Source organism: Neofelis nebulosa, chromosome 10, assembly GCF_028018385.1.
Source record: "Neofelis nebulosa isolate mNeoNeb1 chromosome 10, mNeoNeb1.pri, whole genome shotgun sequence".
Classification (NCBI taxonomy): Eukaryota; Metazoa; Chordata; class Mammalia; order Carnivora; family Felidae; genus Neofelis; species Neofelis nebulosa.
The window spans coordinates 13,536,453-13,559,154 of record NC_080791.1 but is presented as its reverse complement, the minus strand read 5'-3'; the positions used below and the strand labels follow the sequence as shown (position 1 = coordinate 13,559,154).

Genomic DNA, 22,702 nt, shown 5'->3' with positions numbered 1-22,702 from the left:
GTGATCCACTATGGAGTGAGGTTTCTGGAAAGAATAGAGGCAGTGCTACAGGCCCAAGGTTGTTGTTTAAAGAGTTTGCTGCAACACACACTTTCTTTTACCTCTTGAGCTATGAATGCAGATACCATGGCTCCATCTGTTTCTTGGGGACTGGGAAGGCTGATGGTGGAGATTCAGAAGTAGAAGCTGCCATGTAGCCAAGAACTACTGTGCGATGGGACCTGGGGAGCCCTGTTTCGTGGCCAGGCTCACCTGCCGTCCTGCCACCTTCCGCCAATGTGGCTAGCCCCTCCGAGGCTCACTTCTTAGACATCAGAATAATCATCCCCACAATATCTCCACCTTCGGTGACCCCTCATGGGGCCTGTACGTTTGCCTAGCAGGACGGGAAGGCAGAGTTGATCCCACTGAGTTCTAGAAGCCAGAATTTAGAGGATTTTTAAACCACTTCTGTAAGACAGCCCTTCAGAACCTGTAGGTTTTCTCATTGTGTTCAGTATGATACAGACATTAAGCATGAAGGCCTGGAGTAGACTGTCTGGATTTGACTCTTGGTTCGAACACTTACTGGTTATGTGACCTTGGGCAAGTGGCTTAGCCTCCAAGCTCTGCGTCAGTTTCCTTATCTGTGAAGTGTGGTTAATAATAACTGACCTCCCAGGGGTATGGTGAGGTTATTGTGGTAATTAAATTAGTTGATTCATATAAAATATTTAGAAGAGTGCCTGGCATTATTATTAATAGTAATAAGTATAGTTTAAGTCCTGCCAGCTGATAAGGACCTGGACCGAATGAATGACTACTTAAGATTCCACTTCTTGACCTTGTCTTTTCTGAACTAGGTGATGCTTAGTCTTTCTTTACCCCTGCAAAATTTATCCTAGCCTGGCAAGGAGCAGAAAGTGTATGCATGCGTGCACATGTGTATACACACACACACACAGACACACACACACACACACACACACCTTTTCCCCTCCACGCAGAACTGACAGAACTACTAGACCATCTAGCACATGACCTACAAGAGAGAGGAAATGGTGTCACCACACTTTATGGGTATATATTCACAAAGCTCCTGATCCTGTCACTGTGAGCCCCCGCCACTCCCAGCCCACGCACCTGTAGGTGCTGAAAACCTTCACCTGCAGACTCCAACCTGCCCTGTCCCTCAGCCTGTCCTGACTGAGCCCAGACGTTTATTAGGGGTCCAGTCCCACCTGCAGTTGAGGGCCTGTAATTAATGGGTCTCGCTTCCTCAAGCTGGGCACCCAGTGGGCGCAAAACTAAACCCCATGAAGCTTTACAAGGCCCGCTGAGATGAATCTTCTCCACCGCTGCTCACCCTGTCTTCCTGGTGAGCATGGCTGGATTCTGTCCAGTTCTAAATCTGCACTCTGTTCCTCTTCTGGAACTATCACCCTGCCCTAAATCTCTATTTTCGAATTTTTCAGCTTATCTGTCCTACACCAGTCCTTTTTCCAAATAAACTGAACTTTACCTTAACACCCACCCTCCCCCTAGTCCTTGGCCTGGATGGTAGCTGCAATGTCCAGAGTGCTATTGCCACCTGCACCAGGAGAAACAGTGTGTCACCACTAATCTTACTATGACCATCACCTTGTCTGGAGTCTCCCTGTGCTGAGCTGAATCGACCAGCTTATCCTTATCCTCTGGGATGCTGATTTGGACCATGGGACATCATCACTTGAGAGCCAGCCTTACCACTGGTATGGGCTCCACTGGTATAGTCCCCACCCTGCCTGTAGTTAGCTTCCTTCTCTTTCCCTATTGACCCGTGGCTTGAGTTACTACATGCCCAGTGGCTAACTCCTGGGGGTCATGACAACTACCAAGCAAGTATTCCACACGCAGTCTGTCTGAGGCCACTGCCCACTGGATATCTCCACTATGATGCTTGGAAGGCACATTGAATTCAGTAGTACAAGACCAAACTCATGATCTTCTTCCCAAAATCATACCCCACTTCCACTCCAGTGCCCCTCTAATCGGTTTTCCACACTGCAACCAGAGTGATCTTTTCAAAATGCAAATCTGCTCATCACACACATACACACTCAGAACCCTTCATTAGCTTCTCATTGTTCTGAGGACAAAGGCCCGTATCCTTAACAGGGGCTACCAGGCCTGCAGGTCTGGCCCTGGCTGCCTTTCCAGCCTTACCCGGTCGCACTTTTCCCCTCCCTTGCTGTGGTCCAGCCACCATGGTTGTATTAGCATTCGGGGTACCTTGCAGGGAATTAGATAAAGGTGCCCCTTCTGGGCAGCCCAGTTGGGAAAAGGGGCCCTTACCTCTGTGCTGATGCAGCTTCTCATCTGGGTTCTAGCATGGCAAGTGGAGCAGGGCTGGATTTCTGCTCCTGACTCACACATTGTTGGCCCAGCTGTATACGTTCTTCCACACCACGGCCTGCACGGTGGCCACACAAATCGTCCTTGCCTTCTTGGAGCTCCCCAAGATACGCCATGCTGCCTCCCACCACTAGGCTTGTTCATACCACTCACTCTACTTGGGATTCCCTTGCCTCTCTCTTTACCCAATGATCTCCTGCTGTATCATATCACATCCTCAGGGAAGCCCCTCTGAGTTCTCCACCTCTCCACCTGCTTAGGACAAGTTTTGAAGGGTATGAGCTTTCATCAGAAAGTACTCCCATTTCTCCTGATACTATTATCTTGTAAGCATGCAATCATTTGAATAACTCATATCTGACACTCTCATTGTATTGTGAGCACCATGATAGTAGGAACCATGTCTTTTTCCCCCCTCTGTCCTTTGTATCTCCAGACCTTAACACAGTGTCAGCCATATAATAGCTGATCATTAAATATTTAGTGAGGACCTACTGAGTGCAGGCTGCTACATTGGAGATAGTAGTGTCTGGACTTTATAATTGGAACAACTTAAGCTTCCCAGAGGCGTGATTAAGCACATCAAAGAAGAAAATATTCTGTCCCGCTTAATTATGCATTTTTATTTAAAAATAGAAGTCTTTATTAAAACAACAAAACATAAATATTAAAGAATGTATTTAAATAACTTGTGCAATTTAGTGCAAACTTTAAAGGTGCATAAACACTGAAATGCAATCTGATGCCTTTTAAAACCATTTTTCAGCATTATCTCCACTATACCTCACCTTGTGTCTTACTTAACCTGGGTTGGAAAAGAAGCAATTCATTCTGACTTTCCTCATTTTGTCTTGAAGCCTGCTAAGGCTTGTCCACAAGTTGGGCATGTTTCTGGCCTCCCGGGCTTTAGGTCAGATTGTAGCAAAGCCTTTACAAAGTTTGCCTCTTTGCTCCACTGTGGGAGAGCTCCTACAGTTTTTCAGGGAAAGGGTCCTTCTTCTATGAGTGGATATGTGGATATATACACACATGATCTTTGCCTGGTTAGCTCATCCTGGTTCCACAGAGAAGATCAGCTGACTCAGCGATACAAGGGCATGGCTTCCACCCAAGACCCAGGGGCGGTCGCCTATCCCAGGAGGGCTTTCCCCAGACCTGGCTTCTGAACTTGCCTTTTCTTCGGGAGGAGAAACGCTTTGTGTGCAACTCTGCTTCTCCACAGCCAGGATTTCATCAATAGCCTGATCAGATACCAGTTAGACACCTTCCTCACAGTGACAGCCCCCTCAGAACTTAATGTTGCAAACAGAACTGAGCCGAGCCCGGGAGGGTCATAAAGGAGCTCCAGCGGTGCCCCACACAAGATGCAGCCATCGGGGACAAATGGCTCGCATGCTACCCAGCTCGCTCTGTTTCCGGGCTTCCACTTCTCTGCCATGTTTTCCCATGGCCGTGTGTTTCCAGGTGCACGGAGAGGGAAGCCTCCATGGTGGTAAGAGCTGCGAAATAAGTCCACCCATTGACAGAGCTGCAAAGAGGCCATTAATGCTAAGCTTCGGCAGTGGAACACAGAAAACGGCATTAAAGGATTTACTTTTCATGACCATAATTCACAGTTAATGTACATTTGATGTTTAATGTATGAACCAGAGGTGACTTCAAACTTGTGGGCCTTTTCTAAATAGTGTTTTAATCTAGTTTTTTTTTTTTTTTTTTTTTTTTTTAAATAGAGGTTCATACACTCAGTCTGTCAGACGAGAGGGAGGGAGGGGCAAAGGCAAAGCTAGGTGTGAGAATCCGATGTGGGAGCAGGCTTTTGTTCAGTCTTTTATTGAGGTTTTACCTCTAATCTCTCCCTTTTTGATGCAATTTAAGATTAAGGAAATGAAAGGCAAAGGCTGACTGTGAATGGTTTTACAAACAGGACAGCCAAGGGGCCCTCAGAAGACAGTTTTGTAAGAGGCTTTGGGCTTCAATCCCTCGGAAGGACGGAAGGACGGGGTCCCAAGGATCGGCAGTGCCTCTGTGTGCCCGGGAGTGTGGCACCAGGAAAAGCCCGTCTGCCCCCGGGGATACTGGTCTTCTGGGTCCTAACAGGAGGCGACCATGGTCACAGCTCAGGTCGCCATGAGCCAGAGTCGGGCTAGGGAGGCCACAAAGCATAATCGTGAGAGCAGGACTCTCATGCTCTGGCAGGAAGAGCAGAGTCAACATTCCGGACCTGGGTCTGTTGCGTGACCTCAGGCAAACCATCTGACCTCTGTGGACCTCTGTCCCCTCACCTCGACAACAAGTATCTTAGGCTAACTCAGTGATTTCAAAAGGACTCTGCTGGAGCCCTAAGGCATGAGAGCAGCTTCGGAGGTAGGGGAGGTAGCCGTGCAGGGCCCCCGAGGGAGTATCCTGGCCCTCAGCACCTTTTCAGCAAGGGCGACTCCATCTCATCTGTTATAAGTAGTGGTTCTATGGAAAAGGAAGGTTTCACACTGAAGGGTAAAAACATCAGCCAGTCCCTAAGATGCTACCCAGCCCAAGTCTAGAGAGTGGCTAGGCAGAAAAGTCACCCACGTGGATGTCCGCAAGAAAATAACCCTCCAAAGTGGGCACCAGAAATAGAGCAGCCCCTGACAGGACTTACAGATCCCCAAATCCACACTGCAGGAGATCAATGCTGGGCGGGATCAGGGGTGACTCCCTTGGAGGCCCATTGATCTATTTCAAGGGGAGGCTGAGCTGCTTCCCAGAAGGTGTAAAGCAAGCAAACTGTTTGGGTTTTCCAGGTGAGCGCGGTGGAGGGAGATGGGAACAGGGAGTTAAGGATGCGAGAGAATTGCTTTGTAGAGCTGGGTTACAGAAGGAAAGGAAGAGTGAGGGAATTTGGTGGGTGAGGATGAAGGAAGAAAGCCTCCTGTCTTCAATAAACCATGGGTGATCTCTAAAGTTCTCTTGAGCCCTAACTCTTTTATGTTTTTATGATTTTTTTTTCCTGTTGCATTTTTGTGAAATGCCCCTTCCCCTTCCTCCTCCGTACTAGGTACCGTGGACAAAGGATCGTGAGAAACACATGTGTGGACTCGGCCCCCAAAGCCTAGGGGGAAGTCAGAAGCTGAACAAGTGGTTGTCCGTGTGATGCATGTTATAGGGGGCGGGGATCCAGGTCACTCTGGGGGATGTGAACAAGGGGAACCAGCTCAGTCGGAAAGTACAGAGGCTTCTCCCCCTGACGACCTGCCCAGGTCCCAGGTCAGCATGAGAAGGTTCAGAATGACTCCCGGAGTCCTCTCCCCAAAGCTGCCCTCCCACTCACCCCTGCAGCCCCACCCCAGCTCTGGTCTCCCTGCTCATCCAAGAGGAAGAAGTGCTCCTACCACCTGCACAGCCTGCTTCCTTCCCGTGCAACCAAAAGAGGGCTTCAGCTACTGCCATTTGACGTCGGCCGTACTTTCTAATTGATTAGATTCTTCTTTCCACTTCATCTCTTAAGGGCAAAGCCTCCTCTGATGGGAACTGAAACTACCCCTCGAGCCGCAAAGACCACCCTGACGCCAGCAAGACCTCGCGCGACCGACCCCAAGACAATGACCTACTTGACCTTCACTGCCCACCTGCATGTACCCATCGACCTTGTCCCACATTTTCCTTCTCTGAACCTGGTAGTATTTTCGGCACTTTTAGACGGTCTTCGAGACCCTAGTCTTCTGCCTTCCTGGCGTTGGCCTCGCTGAGATAAACCCCTTTCTTGTTTCACCACTGCTGGTTTCTCTGCCTGTGGATGTTGTCAGCGGCAAGTGGCCGAACCTATGTGGGATCCCCGGAGCCACCTGCTCTTGCACCCCTGCTCCCCGGCCACGAAATGCTCACCAGCCTCGTGGGACATCGTGTTTCTCTGTGGGCTTTTCAGTCTACTCTTCAGGAGGGATGGCAAAGTCTTCTACCAACTGTACTCTCTTTAAAAAAATTCCCTTTCTGAGGTTGCATCAATAAAACACTATTTTCTGGAAGAAAGGAGATAGACCTGCTCCATCCTGTGGTGGTCAAATGAGACAAGTATCCTCTGCAATTCTCAGGTTCAGAATTATGTGAAACAAACCTTGATCAAAGGGAGTGACTAGGGTGGCAAGGGGACATGGAAGGGTCTTGGAGCTCAGGAAGAACATGAAGAAATGGGATGCTTAGCCAAGAAGGCACAGTGGGGGGAAAGGTTGTTCCAAAGCCTGAAGGACAGTCCTAAGAAAGAAAAACAACCCAAATCAGTGCCCAAAAATGGGAACAAAGGTCAATTGGCAAAAGTCATAGAATGCATTTTTTTTTTTAAATTTTTTTTTTCAACGTTTTTAATTTATTTTTTTGGGACAGAGAGAGACAGAGCATGAACGGGGGAGGGGCAGAGAGAGAGGGAGACACAGAATCGGAAACAGGCTCCAGGCTCTGAGCCATCAGCCCAGAGCCTGACGCGGGGCTCGAACTCACGGACTGCGAGATCGTGACCTGGCTGAAGTCGGACGCTTAACCGACTGCGCCACCCAGGCGCCCCAGAATGCATTTTTTTATTAAAGTTTATTTGGTTTGAGAGGGAGAGAAAGAATCTCAAGGAGGCTCCACGCTGTCAGCTCAGAGCCCAACATGGGGCTCAATTGAATGAACCGTGAGATCATGACCTAAGCCCAAATCAAGAGGTGGATGCTTAACGGACTGAGCCACGCAGATGCCTCCATATTTTAATCTCAATTAAATATATATATATATATATATATATATATATATATATATATGTATATATATGTATGCCTGCACATATACATACACACATATACATATATATGGTTGAAAATGGAGTGGAAGCCTTAGGAGATTGAGTGAGGTCCCCATGGAGAAGTGTAAGCAGGGGCAAGGTGACCATTTAGCAAGGATGTTTTTAAAGGAACAGAGAAATGAGGTGAAGGGCTAGACACTATCTAGACTTGATAGGGTCTTTCTGTACTGGTCATACTAATCTGTCTACCTTCCCCAGTCTTCAGCCCTTGTCATTCCTCTTTCTGTGGTGGCCCCAACCCAGCCCTCCAGAGGCCCCTCAAGACTCAGGAGGAGAGGAAATCCTCCCTGGGAGGACTCTCAACCTCCCTGTTCCTTTCTCTATAGAACATGCTTCATGAAGGTGTTGGGTTCTCCACGCTGGAGCCACCCACCACACCTCTCCCTGGCATAGGGACCATCTCCCCTATTGGGCGGTATGAGATTGTGATTCATAATAAGAAATGGTCTTTCTAGCACAGAGCTCCTAAACCCCTTGGGGGTTTTGTTAAGTTAATGAGGTGATTTTTGGACAGCCCCAGAGTCACCTAAGGATGGGGGCTGGTTCCCAGGGGAAAGAGCCAGAAGATCAGAAGGTTAGAACTTTCAGTTTCTCTTCCCCCCATACACCCACCCACATACCTCCAGGGAGGGGGGAAGGGCTGGAGATTGAGTTCAGTTGCCAATAGCCAGTGATTTCATCGATCAAGCCTATGAAATGAAGCCTTAATAGAAACCCCAAAGGCTGGGTTCAGAGAGCTTACAAGTTTGTGAGCACGTGAAATCTGGGGAGAGGAGGTGCTCAGAGTGACTGGAAGCTTCATGGCCTTTCCCCATGCCTTGTCCTAGGTATCTCTTCCATCTGGCTGTTCCTGAATTATATTCTTCTATAATAAACCAGTTTCTCGAAGCTCTGTGAGTCACTGTAGCAAATTAATCAAACCCAAGGAGGGGGTCATTGGAATCTCCAATCTGTGGCTGGTCTGTCAGAGTCACAGGTGACAACCTGGACTTGCAATTGGCATCTGAAGGGGTGGGGGAGGGGGGACATCTTGTGGGACAGAGCCCCAAGCCTGTGGGATCTGATGCTCCCTCCAGGTAGGTAGGTCAGGACTGAGTTAACTTTTTGGAGGTGTGGGAAGACACCTCCCTGCCTCCCCCCGCCTCACCACACACACACACACACACACACACACACACACTGGAATTGGGCATGAGAACTCCTCCACTCTAAGTGCAGAAAGGAGAAAGGGCCTGGTCTCTCCATACCTCCTCTCACTAGTTTGCATGGGGATCGCATTTCATGTCCTCTCAAACTTCTGCTTTCCAAGGCTTTTGCCTCCAGAAACCACTGACCTACCTCATCCACGCACAGGTCTGTCAGCCCCGGGAGCTCGTCATTCACCCCATCGCCTCAACCACTGCCCCCTCACGAGTTGTAGCATGTGCTACCTTTCTACACAGCAAACTTTTCCAGAAAGGCAGAGAGCAAAATGGATCCCATCCAGGAGAACTAATCCCGAAAAATCAAAATCCTCCACGTGGGGGTGATGATAAACAGATGCCTGTCATCCCGACGAATGAAAGGTCACTCACGGACAGTACAGAGTAATTATTAAATAACTTCCCCCATTTGTTCAGGATCAGTAGCGGCCTCATTACCTGGATCTGAAGACAATATCTCTAAGTCCTGGGCATGGATCCAAAAAGGTCATTAATAACAGGAGAGTCCCCAAATTTGCAGGAAAAGAAAGGCCAGCTCTAATTAAGGAAGCAAGACATTCCAGACCAGCCCCTTTATATCAACTGTTTGCAGGGTAATAACAATTTGCATTTTCAGGTGCCGACTTTCACAGCCTCTCGACAAACAGCAGCCTGGTTAATGGAGCCTTTTCCCCAGCAAACTGGACCGGACTGTATGTTACAGGTGGTGTACTGAGCCGACTGGAGGGTGATTTTCTTACTGTCACTTCTCGTGGCTTCAGATCAGAGTTCAAGGACTGGACCCAGAGGCTCAGATTCCTGGCTCTTTGCCCAGACAGCTGAACTTGAAGAAGAGCCAGGTGTCTATGGGTCACCTCGTGGCAAAGATCTGCACTGAGTCCCGACCCGGGTTCCCCAGGCCTCTGCATTGAGAACAAGGCTACCCTGGGGCTGGGGGTTAAAAGGGCAGCCCCTCTTCTTTGACGGCCCTACGTTAACCAGGCGTCTTTGAACTGCTTCCTCAAGCTGGGTGCCCCTGACCCACCACGAGGAGCCCCTCAGCCCCTAAAGACAAATTAGATTGTACTATCAGAGGAGAGCCAGCCTCCCCACAATCTCCCCTCCCACCTTGTTTCCCTCCCTTTCCTCTTCTCCACCAGCCCTGAGTCTGAGAAGCCAGTACAAAACGCCATCGGCCACTTAGCGGCTGCAAGGACCCAGGCAAAGCTCTGAGGCCTCAGCACCTCACCTACAAAACCTGGGGAATACTTGCAGTCCCTATGAGGAAGGGCCCTCCCGAGAGTGAAAAAAGGAGCACCCTTCACAACTACTCGGGGACAACAGGCATAAATCAGAATGCTCCTGGACAAACCATGATGCATGGTTACCCTGCTGAGTAGGGTAATTGTGCAGATCAAACAAAAGGAGACGCGAAACATGGTTATCGCGATGTTTGATGCATTGCAACTATCAGAAACCAGCATTGCCTTATTATCACTCCCTGACCTTCCCAAACTCCCAGACTGCCAAAAGGTAAAGAGTGGTAAAAACGCAGGGAGTCGTCCGTGTCCTCGGCCCCACCGGGCCTCCCGAGGGCCTGTCACCACCACCCTCACTCTGAACCCAGCGGCGCCGCCCCATGTGAGTTGCTGCGGGATCCATGAGTGCGCACCCCAAGTCTCATCAAACACAACTGTTTGGAGTCATGGACTGTCCTTGGGAAGTGGGTCGGCGTCCCCCATGGTAAGCCTGAAGGATCATCACACAGCCCGTCTCAGGGTTATTATGGCAAATGGATCCGACTAATCGAATTAAGCGCCGAACATCCCGTTTCCTCCTCACTCGGGCCAGTGCTGGGGGGCACACCGGGGCTAGATCCAGGGTGGCCCCCAAATGTGCCTGATAATTAAAACAGTTTCTGCCCTGGCTGATTGCTTTGCCCATTACTCTCTCCCATTACTGGAGATGCAAACAATAAATAATGGAATAACCCAGGTTGAGTAGAATCGGGTTCCAAAACAAAGTGTTTTAATTCTCCAGCGTGCCTGCTTTCAGCATTACTGTAATTCCATTTCCCTTCACTTGACTGGGCCTTTTGCTGCTTTTTAGGCTTCTCGTATTTCTCCCCAAGTTTTCCCCATGGGGCCCTGACAGCTGCATTATAGCAGGGCTGGGCAGCTGGCATGATATCACTCACTCCTCAAGTCCGAGCAAGGCAGTGTGCATCACAGTCTCATTAACCCTAGCAATCTGCCCTCTTCTTGAGGTGCAAATCTGTGTGTGTGTGTGGCTGCAGGCAGGGCACCCGGCACCCCTTTTCCTACCACCCTCTCATTCTGTTGCCCTGCCTCCCCACGATCTTGGTCCAGCCCTGGCTAAGAGGAAAAGACTGGGAGTGGGGGGTCAGCACTGGAGGGGGTGATAGGGCCCTAGCCTCTACCCTCCCCCTGCCCTGTGGGGTGGGGTCTGAACCTCACCAGATTCCCATCCTGGCTCTGAAGGAAAGATCTCCCGAACCCCCGGCTTTAGCCCAAGACTAGGAGACCCCCCCCCCCCCCGCCCCGCCAACCTCAAAGAGAGATTCGATTTTGCTACCTGTCAAAGGAGAGGCAGAACCACAATTCCCAGTCTGGCCTAGGAAAATCTCCCTGCTCTGTTCCCCCACCCTCTGCAGCCACACGGTCCTCCCCTCCTACCCGGCAGCAGCCAGAATATGCTGACGTGCACGCTGGGGAGTCTGGTGCCCTTGCCTGAAGCCAGGGGGCCCGGGGAGCAGCAGCTGTGGGGAGGAGCAGGGGTAAAAGAAACGCACCAATGGAGCTTTCGTTTAAATAAAGAGCAGGGAAGCATTGTGCTCCATTGATTACAATTTTTTTTTTCTGAGTGTTGTGACATTTGCAGGAAGGCTAATTTATTCAAGCATGGAAATCTTTAAAAACTTAATTAAGTTATTTCTGTGATTTCCCATGCCTTATTGTTTCGGGTTCACATTTACTTTCATCTTCGTTAATAAAAAATAAAAAAGTGGGGAGGGGGTGGGGAAAGAAGAGAAAGAGAAAAATGATCTCACGGAAAGGACCTCCCAGGACTGTTTCTAGATGCTCCGTCCGCCCTGCAAGAGGCCTCAGAGCACAGAGTGTACAGAGTGGAAGGAGAGACCCTCCCGCGTCAGGATCCAAGTCAGGGCCCCATCTCTATGGAGATGGCGTGGGATTGAAGCCTGGCCTCCTCCTCCGGGCGCTGAGGCATCTATAGCAAGCAGAGGTGAGTGTAAGCTTGGCATGATCTTCATAGAAAACACTTTGGCGTGAATCAAGTTTGACGATGCTCCTCCGAGGGAAGCTTGCTACCGCCCTTTGCAGGGCATCATGGCAGGAGGGGTAAAGATGACCAGGTTGGAATCCAGAGAGCCAGGCCCAGTGCCAGAGCCAGACAGCTGGGCTGCTTTGCCAATACAAGTATGGGCTTCATCAAGGCCTGGGTGTTCTCCAGCAGGGGCCCCAAATCCCTAGAGGCTGTGTTCACCCATTTCTCCCGAACAGAATAGGGAGGATGCCCCCATACCGTCGCTTAGTTACACATCAGCTAACGGCCCTTCCTGAGTCACTGGTTTGTGGGTGGTTAAGATGCCAGGGCAAAGGTGGAACAGAGCCAAGAGTAGACCGAGTCAAGAAACACAGAGGCGAGTATTCCCATTAGAAAAGTCAAGCCCATGGGGTGGCTCTGTGGCTCAGTCAGTTAAGCGTCCGACTTCGGCTCAGGTCATGATCTCACGGTTTGTGAGTTGGAGCCCCACATCGGGCTCTGTGCTGACAGCTCAGAGCCTGGAGCCTGCTTCAGATCCTGTGTCACCCTCTCTCTCTGCCCCTCCCCTGCTCTCACGGTCTCTCTCTCTCTCAAAAATAAATAAACATTAAAAAAATTATTAAAAAAGAAAAATCAAGCCCATGCTGGCAGGAAGAATGTATAGAAGCTATTGTATTGTGTAGTTAACATTAATTTCTACAAAGACACAAATAGTAGGACTCTGCTATTAAGTTGGTTCCTGCCTGGGGATGAGCACTGCAGCGGCTCGGCTGGAGGGTGAGTGGGAAGGAGGGAGGCCCTGGATGCGGTGTTAGGACAGGCAGGGGTGGGGGCGGTGAGGGGAAGTGACTGCCTCTTGCTGCTAATATAGGGAGGCCGAGCAGGTGGCCTTTAAAGGACTGCCTGAATGATAAAGGATAGGTGATTTGATCAATGAACTTATTTGTTGAGAAGGAAGAAAACAACAGTCAAAAAAGACAGGCAGAGAAGATAGTCTTCAGAGCCTGGTCGAAGGCTTCCAAAGTAGATGAAGAGGCCACAGAGAATGAAGCTGGAGAAAGAGAAGGAGATAGATCTTCCCCCAGAAGAAGCGAAGCAGGGAAGCCAAGACTCAGCAGGTGTCCAGATGTGCTCAGTGCCTTCCTCCCTGGGTTTTGCCTGCTTGGAACCTTTCCTGCAGATGATCCCAACTCAGAGCAGATGGGAACCAGAACCCTCCCCTGGGGGGTCTCCCTGAGTTTCCCTTCCTGGTGCCTTAGCCTTAATCTCAAAACTGTCTCGCAGAGGAAATACAGTCCCTATAGGTGTCTCTGGAGTACCTGTTTTTGTTTAAAAATAGAACATTGCCATTGCATTCAAGACGTGATGCATCCTGCCCCAACTCCTAAATGAACGCTCTGCTTTGTGCAAGACCTCAGACCGGCGTTCCCCGCTGGGGCTACCACCCAGGTCATCTGTATTCTGATGACATTTGCACATATTATTTTTAAGTCATTAGTCTCTGCCTGATACTGTGAGTCAAGAACTTTAATAGGAGAAATTTATGGCTTGTCTCCTCCAATCAACACAATAATTCATGGTTGTGTTGAGTGTGCTACGCTAATGGATATTGCTTTCAACTGGGTGTTGTGTGTGTGTGTGTGTGTGTGTGTGTGTGTGTGTGTGTTTCTCTCCTCAAATTCATTAGCTAGTTCCTCCTGATCTATTAACAGGAACAGCAGCCATTTCCCTCCACCCGTGCTGTCTGCTAACACAGTGGGTCTCCAAGTGTGGTCCTTAAGAGGCCTCCGGGTGGTCTGCCAGCTAATCCAAAGGGAAAGGCACATAAAAATGCCTTTTCTTAAAGTGAAATCTCCAGAGCAGATTTGAATCTATATTAAAACGGCCCAATATGAACATTTTCAAAACTGTAGGTACAGTAATGATTATTTACCCAGGCAACAGTCTCCCTGGATCATTATAAGGTTTGCATAGAAATAAGTACAAGAGACTACGTGAAGCCTGTGCCTTCTCTGCTGCTGAGGTCTGGGATGGTGGGGGGCGGGGGGGGGCCCTGCCTTGTCTAGGAGTGCAGCTCAGTTGGGCACCAGCCTTAAATGAGACAACTCAAATGTCAGGGTTCAGAGAGAAATGTCTCCAGTTCTCAGCCCATCCATCTCTTTCCAATACAAGAGTGGACAAGGAAGTAAAATAAAAATAAAATAAAATCAACGAAGATGGAGGAGACCCTCATCAACCCATTATGTAGAAACAGAGACCAAGACTGAGGCCACGTGGCCCACCTTCCTACCCAGCTCAGGCTTCCCCTGCCCTTGTCAGCACCTGAGCCCTGTGTTCAAGGGCACATGACTCTGTACAGAGGAACTACAGTCACTCGGCCCCTGATTCTTAAGAGCTTCCCATCTAGGGGAGAAAGAATCAGAGCCTCCCTTGGTGAGCAAAGAGGAAAAGGTCATCCAAACAAAAGGCTCTCTGGGCATGCTAGCCATTGGTTGCATTTCTGCCATGGTAACAAGGAAATGAGAGTGGGCACCACTCCCTAAGTCCACTGGAGCCCCAGTTCTCTGCAGCATCCCTTCCCCGGGTGCCTCCCGCGTGCACCCATGCTCTTCTACAAGTTGATGGAAACTTGACAGGTAGAGTTCCAACAACATTAAGACCAGTCAAGGGCCCTTAACAGGTTGTTTTGTTTCTGGGTTGGCCCCCGAGCCTTCTGCTGGCTGCTCCGCCTTCCTCCATGTCCCGCCTTGCTCCAGGAATGACTGACGGTAGCTCACCACACTGTCTCCCTCTCCTCTTATGACCCTCCATGATCCCCATGTGCTGTGCACTTTTCCAGTAGAATAAAACTGTTGTTTTTTGTCTTTTCCCCCATGACACTCGAATTTGAGCGAGACCTCTATATACTCCTGATCTCACCTCCTCATTCTCCCCATCCCTCTGCACCAGTGGTTCTCAACCTCCAGCATGCATCAGAATCACCTGGAGGGCTTGCTAAAACACACAATGTTAGACTGGGCCACAAAGTTTCTGATTCAGAGGGTCTGATGTAGGGCCTGAAGTTTGCATTACTAACCCGTTCCCAGGCAATGTAGTTGCCGCTGGCCCAGGAACCCCACCTTGGGAACCAGCATTCTACATCCACGCGTCTTCTCTATTCCTCTCCAAGCAGCCTTGGGCATACAGGAAGCAAAGCTTCTTCTTCTATCGGATGCATCCCACCCGTGGGTTGCCCCTAGGGGCCATGCCCCCCTCACCTGCCCACTCACAGAGACCAACTGGGCTCCCATCTCCCTCTCTGAATTGCGGCTTCCCGGTCTCGTGGCCACCCCAGAGCTTCCCTCTCCACCCATGCATGTGGCTTTTTGCCTTTTGCTTTTCTCTCACTCCCCGTGTTTCTTCACATCCGTCTCTGTCTGCCAGATTCTCACACCCAGCCTTCCTCTGGCATCTCTCCATCGCCCTCATCCATCTAACTGTGCAGATATTTACATTTCTAAAGCCCAGTGTGTTTTTATGATTCCTCCTACTTCAGCCAAACAGGGATTTTCCTCTCAAATCTACTCACAGACTGGGGGGTGGGGGGAGGGTGGACACTACTCATTCGAGGCCCTCTGGAAGCTGTTTATTCATCAAGAACACAGAGTGATGTCAGCAGGGACAGACAGCAGACAAATCAGTGCCATACCTTGGACCACCTGTCCCACTCAGGGACAGTCAAGAGAACAAATAGACTATTTGGTTGGGCCCTATTGATCCTTTTTAATCATATGGAGCTGACTTGAAAGCCCCTCCCAGAGGCCTTGTCATGAGTATTTATTTCTAATACTGAAGGACCAAGAGAAAGAAAATTATATATTCTTTCCTGGAGTAGAAACCCTTAATCCCCGGGAAGCAGAATAACAGAAGGAAGTGGTTGAGGGCATGTACTCTGGCCTTGCCTGGTTTGAATCCCAGCTCTGGCCCTGAATAAGCACAATCATGACCAAATAGTATGCCTCTCTAAACCTCAATGTCCCCATCTGCAGAACAGGCATGATACCTCGGGGCAATATGTAGAGAATTAATCAGGGTGACGTGCCTAGCACTGAATACCTCTGGCTCACACATAGAAGGGCTCAGCAAACGCTACTAACGTTATTACCCTGTAGGCACATCATACCTTGGAGCCTCAGAATCTGGGTACCAAGACTGAGAAAACCACCGATAGGTCACCTTGTGCCTGAGACTGATTCCACACTAGACTAGCAAACCCGGAGTTTCTCAGTGAGATAATAGTCATTCCCCATTTTTCCCTGAACAGTCAATCCCCCAGCACTTTACTTAAAAGCTCTGTGCTTTGGTTTTTGTCTTGTTTTGTTTTTTAAATAGAAAAAAAAAATCCTATACTTGTCTGTCCAGTGTTTTTCCAGCAAAAGAGCAAGTCAGCAGGAAGAATTCTTCTTGGTCAGCAGAACGTACGTTGCAGTGGGACAACTGGGGGAGTCTGAGGAGGCCCTAATGAGCCAGGAAGTTAGGGGTGGCTGGGCACTAGCCAGTTTTCCAGGCCTCCCAGAGAGTCCTTAGGAGTAACGCCTTCTGGTTCCTTCTACATCTACTTCATTCCCTGTTTCCCATGGAATGCATGCATAAGGCAAGCCGGAGGTCTCAAGTCAGGTGCAGATAAAGCAATTCTCCCAGCACAGCCCGGAGTCTGATGACCAGAAAGCTGTAGCCCTGCCATGGACATGGGGCCATGTCTTTGAGGGCCTGTCTTCCGGGGATTCTGTGTGTGTGGCTTTCCACAGCAGGAAAATATAGGTCATAACAACAGCCACCCACCCATCACCAAGGCGCTCTCTGGCAATGTCCTGCCCCCAGCGGCCCTGGCTCACCAGCCACAAGAAGGACATGTTAAAGCCCGTTGGCCATATTCACCCTCAGGATGCCCATCTTCTGGTCACCACTAGCAATGTGTGGCAGACAGAATGAAAAGGCCGTTGACGTCTATCAGGTGGGCCAGCGAGTCCTCAGAAGGGCTGCAAGGCCTCGTCTCCCAGGCTCCTGGACTGCCAGGGCTCCCCGCCCCATCTCCACTCCTGGAGATCAAGCCCTGCTCAGGCATAGCCATGAAAGAACACAGGCAGGGGACCACATAGGCCCGATTTAAGATCCAGGCTCTGCCACTCTGATGCATTAGGCAAGTCACTTCATCTCGTGGTGCATCCATTTTCTCACCTGGGACACAGGCATGGCTTCTCCTCCACAGAGCTGTTCCGGTGACGAAATGAGTCACACGAAAGCAAGTAGCTTGAGTGTAGAGTAGGCACTGGGCTTGCCCAATAAATTACGGCTCTTGTGATTATTTAAAATACGTTGCAGTACCGATAAGTTTATCTGTTCCTGGAGTCAGGAAAATGGTCCAATTCGGTACCCCCCAAGTAGCTTCAGCTAACACTGACCTAAGGTGCTGGAAAGCAAGTCCAAAGTTATCTGCTGCTGCCCTTGCTCTCCCCAGCTAATCTCCAAGTGCATTTGTATTCCTTTGCCGCCAGCCGGCCTGTACATATGGAATACATTTTCTTTGGATGTCTCACCATTAACGTTTTCATTTCTGCTTAGCGTCAGGGGCTTTGCACATCGCTGGCCTTCCAGAGCACTAAGCCTGCCTTTGTGTTGGCGTGCTTTGTTCTCTCATTTCCTCATCAGCCAGGGAGCGTTCCTGGGCAGGAGCTCTGGGAGGAAGGGTTTTGCACGGCAGTTCAATACACTTCAAGTTTTGGAGAAGGATGGAGCAAGTCTCACCCCATCCACGGGTCCCCCCTCTCCTTCCCTAGCACCCATGGCTGCCTGAGGATCGGCTTCAGCCTCTGTCTTCTTAGGTTTTCTGACTCTCCCCACTCGTGGGTTGACTGAGCTCTGCCCACAAACACAAAGAAGTTAGCTTCCATGCTTGGGGTTCGTGCCATCGGTAAGCTGAGCATGCTTCTGGAAAGATGACCTTCCACTTAAAAGAATATAATAACTCATACTTATTGGCAAATGGGCAGTAAAACGGGCACTGTCATAGCCACTGATGAATGGGAATGCAAATTGGTATAGCATTCCAGGTGGGGGGTGTTAGCCAATGTGTAACAAGAGCCCTTGAAGCACGGATTCCACTTCTAGGAAAGTGACCTAAGGAAATCATCAGGATCGTGGCCAAGTATTATGATGATGAAAAGATATTCGTTTGTAGTAGTGTTCACAGTGGTACAAATTAGCAAACAATCTGAACATCCAACTGTAGTTGATTAACTATATGTATGCACACACACAGAATTAAATACGCTATGAAAGTTTTTCAGAACATATTATGGAAAAATATTTAATAGCATGGGAATAGGCTCTTGATATAATCTTACATGACAAAGGATTATAAGAATGTAAATATAATATAATTCCAATTGCATTTTAAACTGTGTGTACATGGGGGGGAAAAAAGCCTGGAAGGAAATTCCCTGATATATTAATAGTAACAATCTTTGGTGGTGTGCCCGTGAATGACATCCTACTTTCTTCTATAGATTTTCTGTATTTCTGATAACAGACGTGTATTGTAAGTCAAAAAAGAATGACAGCCATGGAAACAAAAGCAATGTTTTCCTCTCTAGGGTCCGTGACTGCAGAATAGGCAGGCTTGTTCCCTGGAACCATCTTCCACCCTGAACTTGAGGATAGGATGTGGCACAGGGGAGATGCTGCCTGGTCCCAGGTGGCCTGGTTCCACCCTGACAACCACGTGACCAAAGCTGCCCAGGCCTGGTTGTCCGAGTGGACAGAGCTGCCTGGTCATGATCTCCCGCGGCCCTGTACATCCTGGGAGCCTTTTCTAAGCCTCCTGTTAGCAGGCTTTCCTCCTGTCTATTAGGTCACTGCAGATTGATTCATCTCACTTCACTGTGGTTTACAATTTGCAGTTCTTGACCCTTACATTCTCCCCTGGTGCTGGAGCCATGTTTCTGCAATACCAACAGACCAATGGCAGCAAGCAGCGGATCAGCTGCGAGCCTTGTATCCTGTTGGCCTCCTCCGCAGGCTCCTTGCCCTCTCCCTTCCACTCTGTCCCCATCCAGCATCCACATGCACAAGGCTGCTTCTTTAAGGAGCCCTATGGGGTCCTCCCTGAGATACGTGGGGAAGACTGAGACCCGGCCAACAGGAATTCAATTCTGTGCAGCCAAAGTCCTTATGCCTGGCTGAGCTGCAAAACAAGGGGACTCCAGGGACCCCTGGGTGGCTCAGTCGGTTAAGCGTCCGGCTCTTGATTTCGGCTCAGGTCATGACCTCATGGTTGGTGAGATGGAGTCCCCACATCGGGTTCTGTGCTGACAGCAGAGCCTGCTTGGGATTCTCTCTCTCCCTCTCTCTCCTCCCACTCACACATGTGCATGCTCTCTCTCTCAAAATAAATAAACATTAAAAAATATTTAAAAAAACAAACAAACAAGAGACTCCATGTGCAGAGCACTCAAGGTCTGGGATTCGATGCCTTACCTTCCAGTGTGGAACATGGAGTACAGAATTTCTGACCCCGATTAACATCCTGGGTGAACTCTAAAAGCCAACAGTTTTTGATTTAAGGTAGAGTCTTTGCAGAATAATCCATTTTACAAATAATATCAGCAGAAGAAAGCCCTGGAAGATAGCTAGAGGGAGTCTATCCTCCAGGTCCTTATTGCCAATCATGGGGGCGGGGGGCTGGAACATCCAGATTTAGTCCACTCGGCCTTCAAGGTCTTGGGTCACATGACCCCCATCACCTTATTCTCCAATTTCTCACTTCTGCTCAATATGAATGCTGGTCTGTAAAATCCTCTCTCCCTGCTCTGTTCCTCTGACACCTTTTTCAGTTGGTTCTTCCCCCAATTATAAGAGTAACTAGACACAGAATGGGGACACCTGGATTCTGATCCTGACTCTCTTGTTCATTGTCTTAGATCCTCAAGCCAATCGTTAGCCTTTCCAAGTCTCAGCTTTTTGTCTGAAAATATGCGGGTTGGACTGAATATCTAGACACCTTTCCAGTCCTCACATCCAGTAGGGTTTCTTGTGGCCAGCTCAGAAGCCTCATCTGAGTGAACCTTCCCCAACTCTGATGACCAGACGCAGTTACGTTCTCAGAGGAGAGGCATTTACATGGGCTTGTACATTTCCTTTGTCAACGTGTGCAAGGCTTGTGTGTGTTTGTCTTCTCCTGTCCATGTACAAAGTACCTTTGGAGCAATGGCCGTGTTTCCTCGTGAGCTCCTACTCCGGGGTGCTGAACACAGGAAACAGTCAGGCGAGGTTGTTAGTTCTCTGACTAATGCCTACCCCTCAGGCGGACTTGAAAAGGGACTCATTTAAATTTGGTTTCCCTGCCAGAATTGTCAGGCCTCAGTAGCCTTGGGAAATCACCAAGGAGGAAAATCACCATTTATCCTAAAATCTCTGCAATCTGCACTGGCTGTCACCAACTCCAAACCTCTGCCTGGCCCTCACAAAGCAGCATGAGCTGCCCCATCCCAGCCCTTTCCAGGGTCATGGTCACTCCTGGAGAAGAGCAAGCCTATGCTCCCTGCCAAGGTATACCATTCAGCGATTGCCAGACTCATCAAAACCCTGGGTCTGTATTCTCCAGCAGAGATGAGCTGGAGAGGTGCCGACCCACATATCGGATGCAGATGTGAGAAGCGTTACACTCTTGAAATCTGCAACTGTCTCTGCTGTGTGACCCTGAAGGGTTCACTTGACGTCTCTGGGCCCCATACTCCATTGCCTTAGAACAGACGTCATAACCCTTACATTACAAGGTTACTATGCTATGAGGTGGAAGGTGATCAATTATGTGTGCATGCTTTTAAAAATGTGAATATTTTGCACTCTTGATATGTTGCTTTAGTGGCATCCAGAAGTATCTGGCCCAATATCACCCTTCTTTCCCTCCCCTAAAAGTCCCCTTCCCACAGGGCCACTGTCGGAAAAGGTGTATGGATAAGGGAGAAGCATTCATACTGATACACGGAATTGGAACTCACAGTGTATTTTCCCAATGAATTGCTGGTGAATGTGGCATTTAGGTGCTGGGGACAGAAATGGTCATATTTAGTACTTTAGTTATGTGTGAGTTAATAGATTTTCACAGGGTTCCCTGAAAACCTCCCCCTATATTTAACACTTTTTCTATGAGACAAAAAACATTCCCACCTCATGGTAACCAACTTCCAAGCAAATCTTTGGAACCCTGCCCACCCGTAAGTAGGGTTCTACCTGTGTTAAATCACCTTCAGATGCAGCTGTTCCGTGACAACCCGGTGGGCTAATGACACATTTGCGGATCCCAGCATGTCTGTGATATTACAAACACAGGTGTGGTCTCCTGCCTTTCCCTGCAGAGGAAAGAAGGGGTAAAAGGAAAGAAAGCACAGTAAATTCCTTGGCCCTCTGATCTCACAGAAGGGGAACTTTCTGCATGGGATCTTCAGCAGCTTAGAGCTCTTTTCTGCTAAAGGGATTTCTGCAAAAGACAAATGCATTTTGACAATCCCAGGTGAAGAGTCATCTCAGAAAAGACCCCTATTTCTCAGCCAGACACAGAACGCAGATCCATCCCAAAGGCAGGCTTGAGGAGGCAAGAGGTAGGGGTACAGGAAACCCAACACCAGCGGAGGATTACCCAGTGGCTCAGGGGAAAGAAAGCCAAGAGTCTTCAGAAAGGGATTTGCACCTGCTTCCAAAAGCCACCAGGTTCTCAGTTCCACTCCTCTCCAAGAGAGGAGGCCCAGTAGGCCAACCCACCCACTTTTCTTCTTTCCCAAGGAGCTAAGACCAAAGGGGTAACTTGCCTAGTTGTATGTTCTAGACTGAACTGGGTTTCCTCCCCTCCCCCAATTTCATATGTTGAAGTCTTAACCCTCCAGTAGCTCAGAATGTGACTGTATTTAGAGATTTGGGTCTTTAAAGAGGTAATTGAAGGTTAAATGAGGTCACTGGGTGGACGGTAATCCAATACGGCTGGTGTCCTTATCAAAAGAGATTAGGACACAGACGTGCACAGAGAGGAGGCCGCCTGCAGACACAGGGAGAAGACAGCCATCTGCAAGCCAAGGAGAGAAGCCTCAGAAGAAATAACCCTACCGACACCTTGATCTCAGACTCCAGCCTCCAAGATGAGGCAAAAATAAATTTCTGCAACTTAAGCCGCCCAGCCTCTGGTAGTTTGTTATGGCAGCCCCAGCAGATAAATCACAGAACAACGGCGGAGGCAAAGCAGAAAGGAAATGAGACGCAGACCCTAGGAGTCTGGCCACCCAGTCAAGATACCGGCCAGATTTGCATGGAGACAGTTGACGTGTTCTCAGCTACCTCGCCCTCACGCACAGGCCCGGGGCTCCTGCGTTCAACCCAGCTGGCCCGCCCTGTCCCGGGTCTCAGGCCTTGGGACAGTGTCGCTTCTCTCAGGAGCCACCATCTCCCCCACAGAGGGAGTTCTGTGAACACCAGAGGGATGAGGAAGAGCTGGGAAAAAGATGAAGCCCAGGAAGTTCCTGTTCAGGCCTCACTGTCTGATCTCCCAGGCAGCCACTGTCCCTCCTGGCTTTGCGGGACACCTTGGGTTTTCGGAATCTGCTCCGTGAGAAGCCTCTCCCCCCACTCTTAGCCTGCCAGGCAAGCAGATTCTGGTGCTTAAGGGCCATGAAGGGTCTAACTGAGAAGGGTGGGTATGTGTTTGTTTTGTCTGTGAATTCTATTAAGAATTTATTTTTTTTTTTAAGTTTACTTATTTATTTTGAGAGAGAGAGAGAGAGAGAGAGCACAAGCAGGGGAGAGGCAGACAGAGAGGGAGAGAGAATCTCACACAGACTCCGAGCTATCAGTGTGGAGCCTGACTCAGGGCTCGAATCCATGAACTGTGAGATCATGACCTGAGCCGATACCAAAAGTCAGCGCTCAACTGACTGAGCCACCCAGGGGCCCCAAGACTTTATTTTTTAGGGTGGTTTTAGGTTCACGGCAAAATTGAGGGAAA

At 49.3% G+C, this 22,702-nt stretch overlaps 1 long non-coding RNA gene across 1 annotated transcript in view; it reads right to left on the bottom strand.

Annotated features, from left to right (window-relative positions):
• Positions 1-21,065, bottom strand: part of LOC131486837 (uncharacterized) — a 57,640-nt gene extending 36,575 nt beyond the window's left edge. Inside the window, exon 1 of the long non-coding RNA XR_009249478.1 lies at positions 20,958-21,065. This is a non-coding gene — a long non-coding RNA (uncharacterized LOC131486837). The remainder of the gene's footprint in view (positions 1-20,957) is intronic.
• Between the last annotated feature and the right edge of the window lie 1,637 nt (positions 21,066-22,702).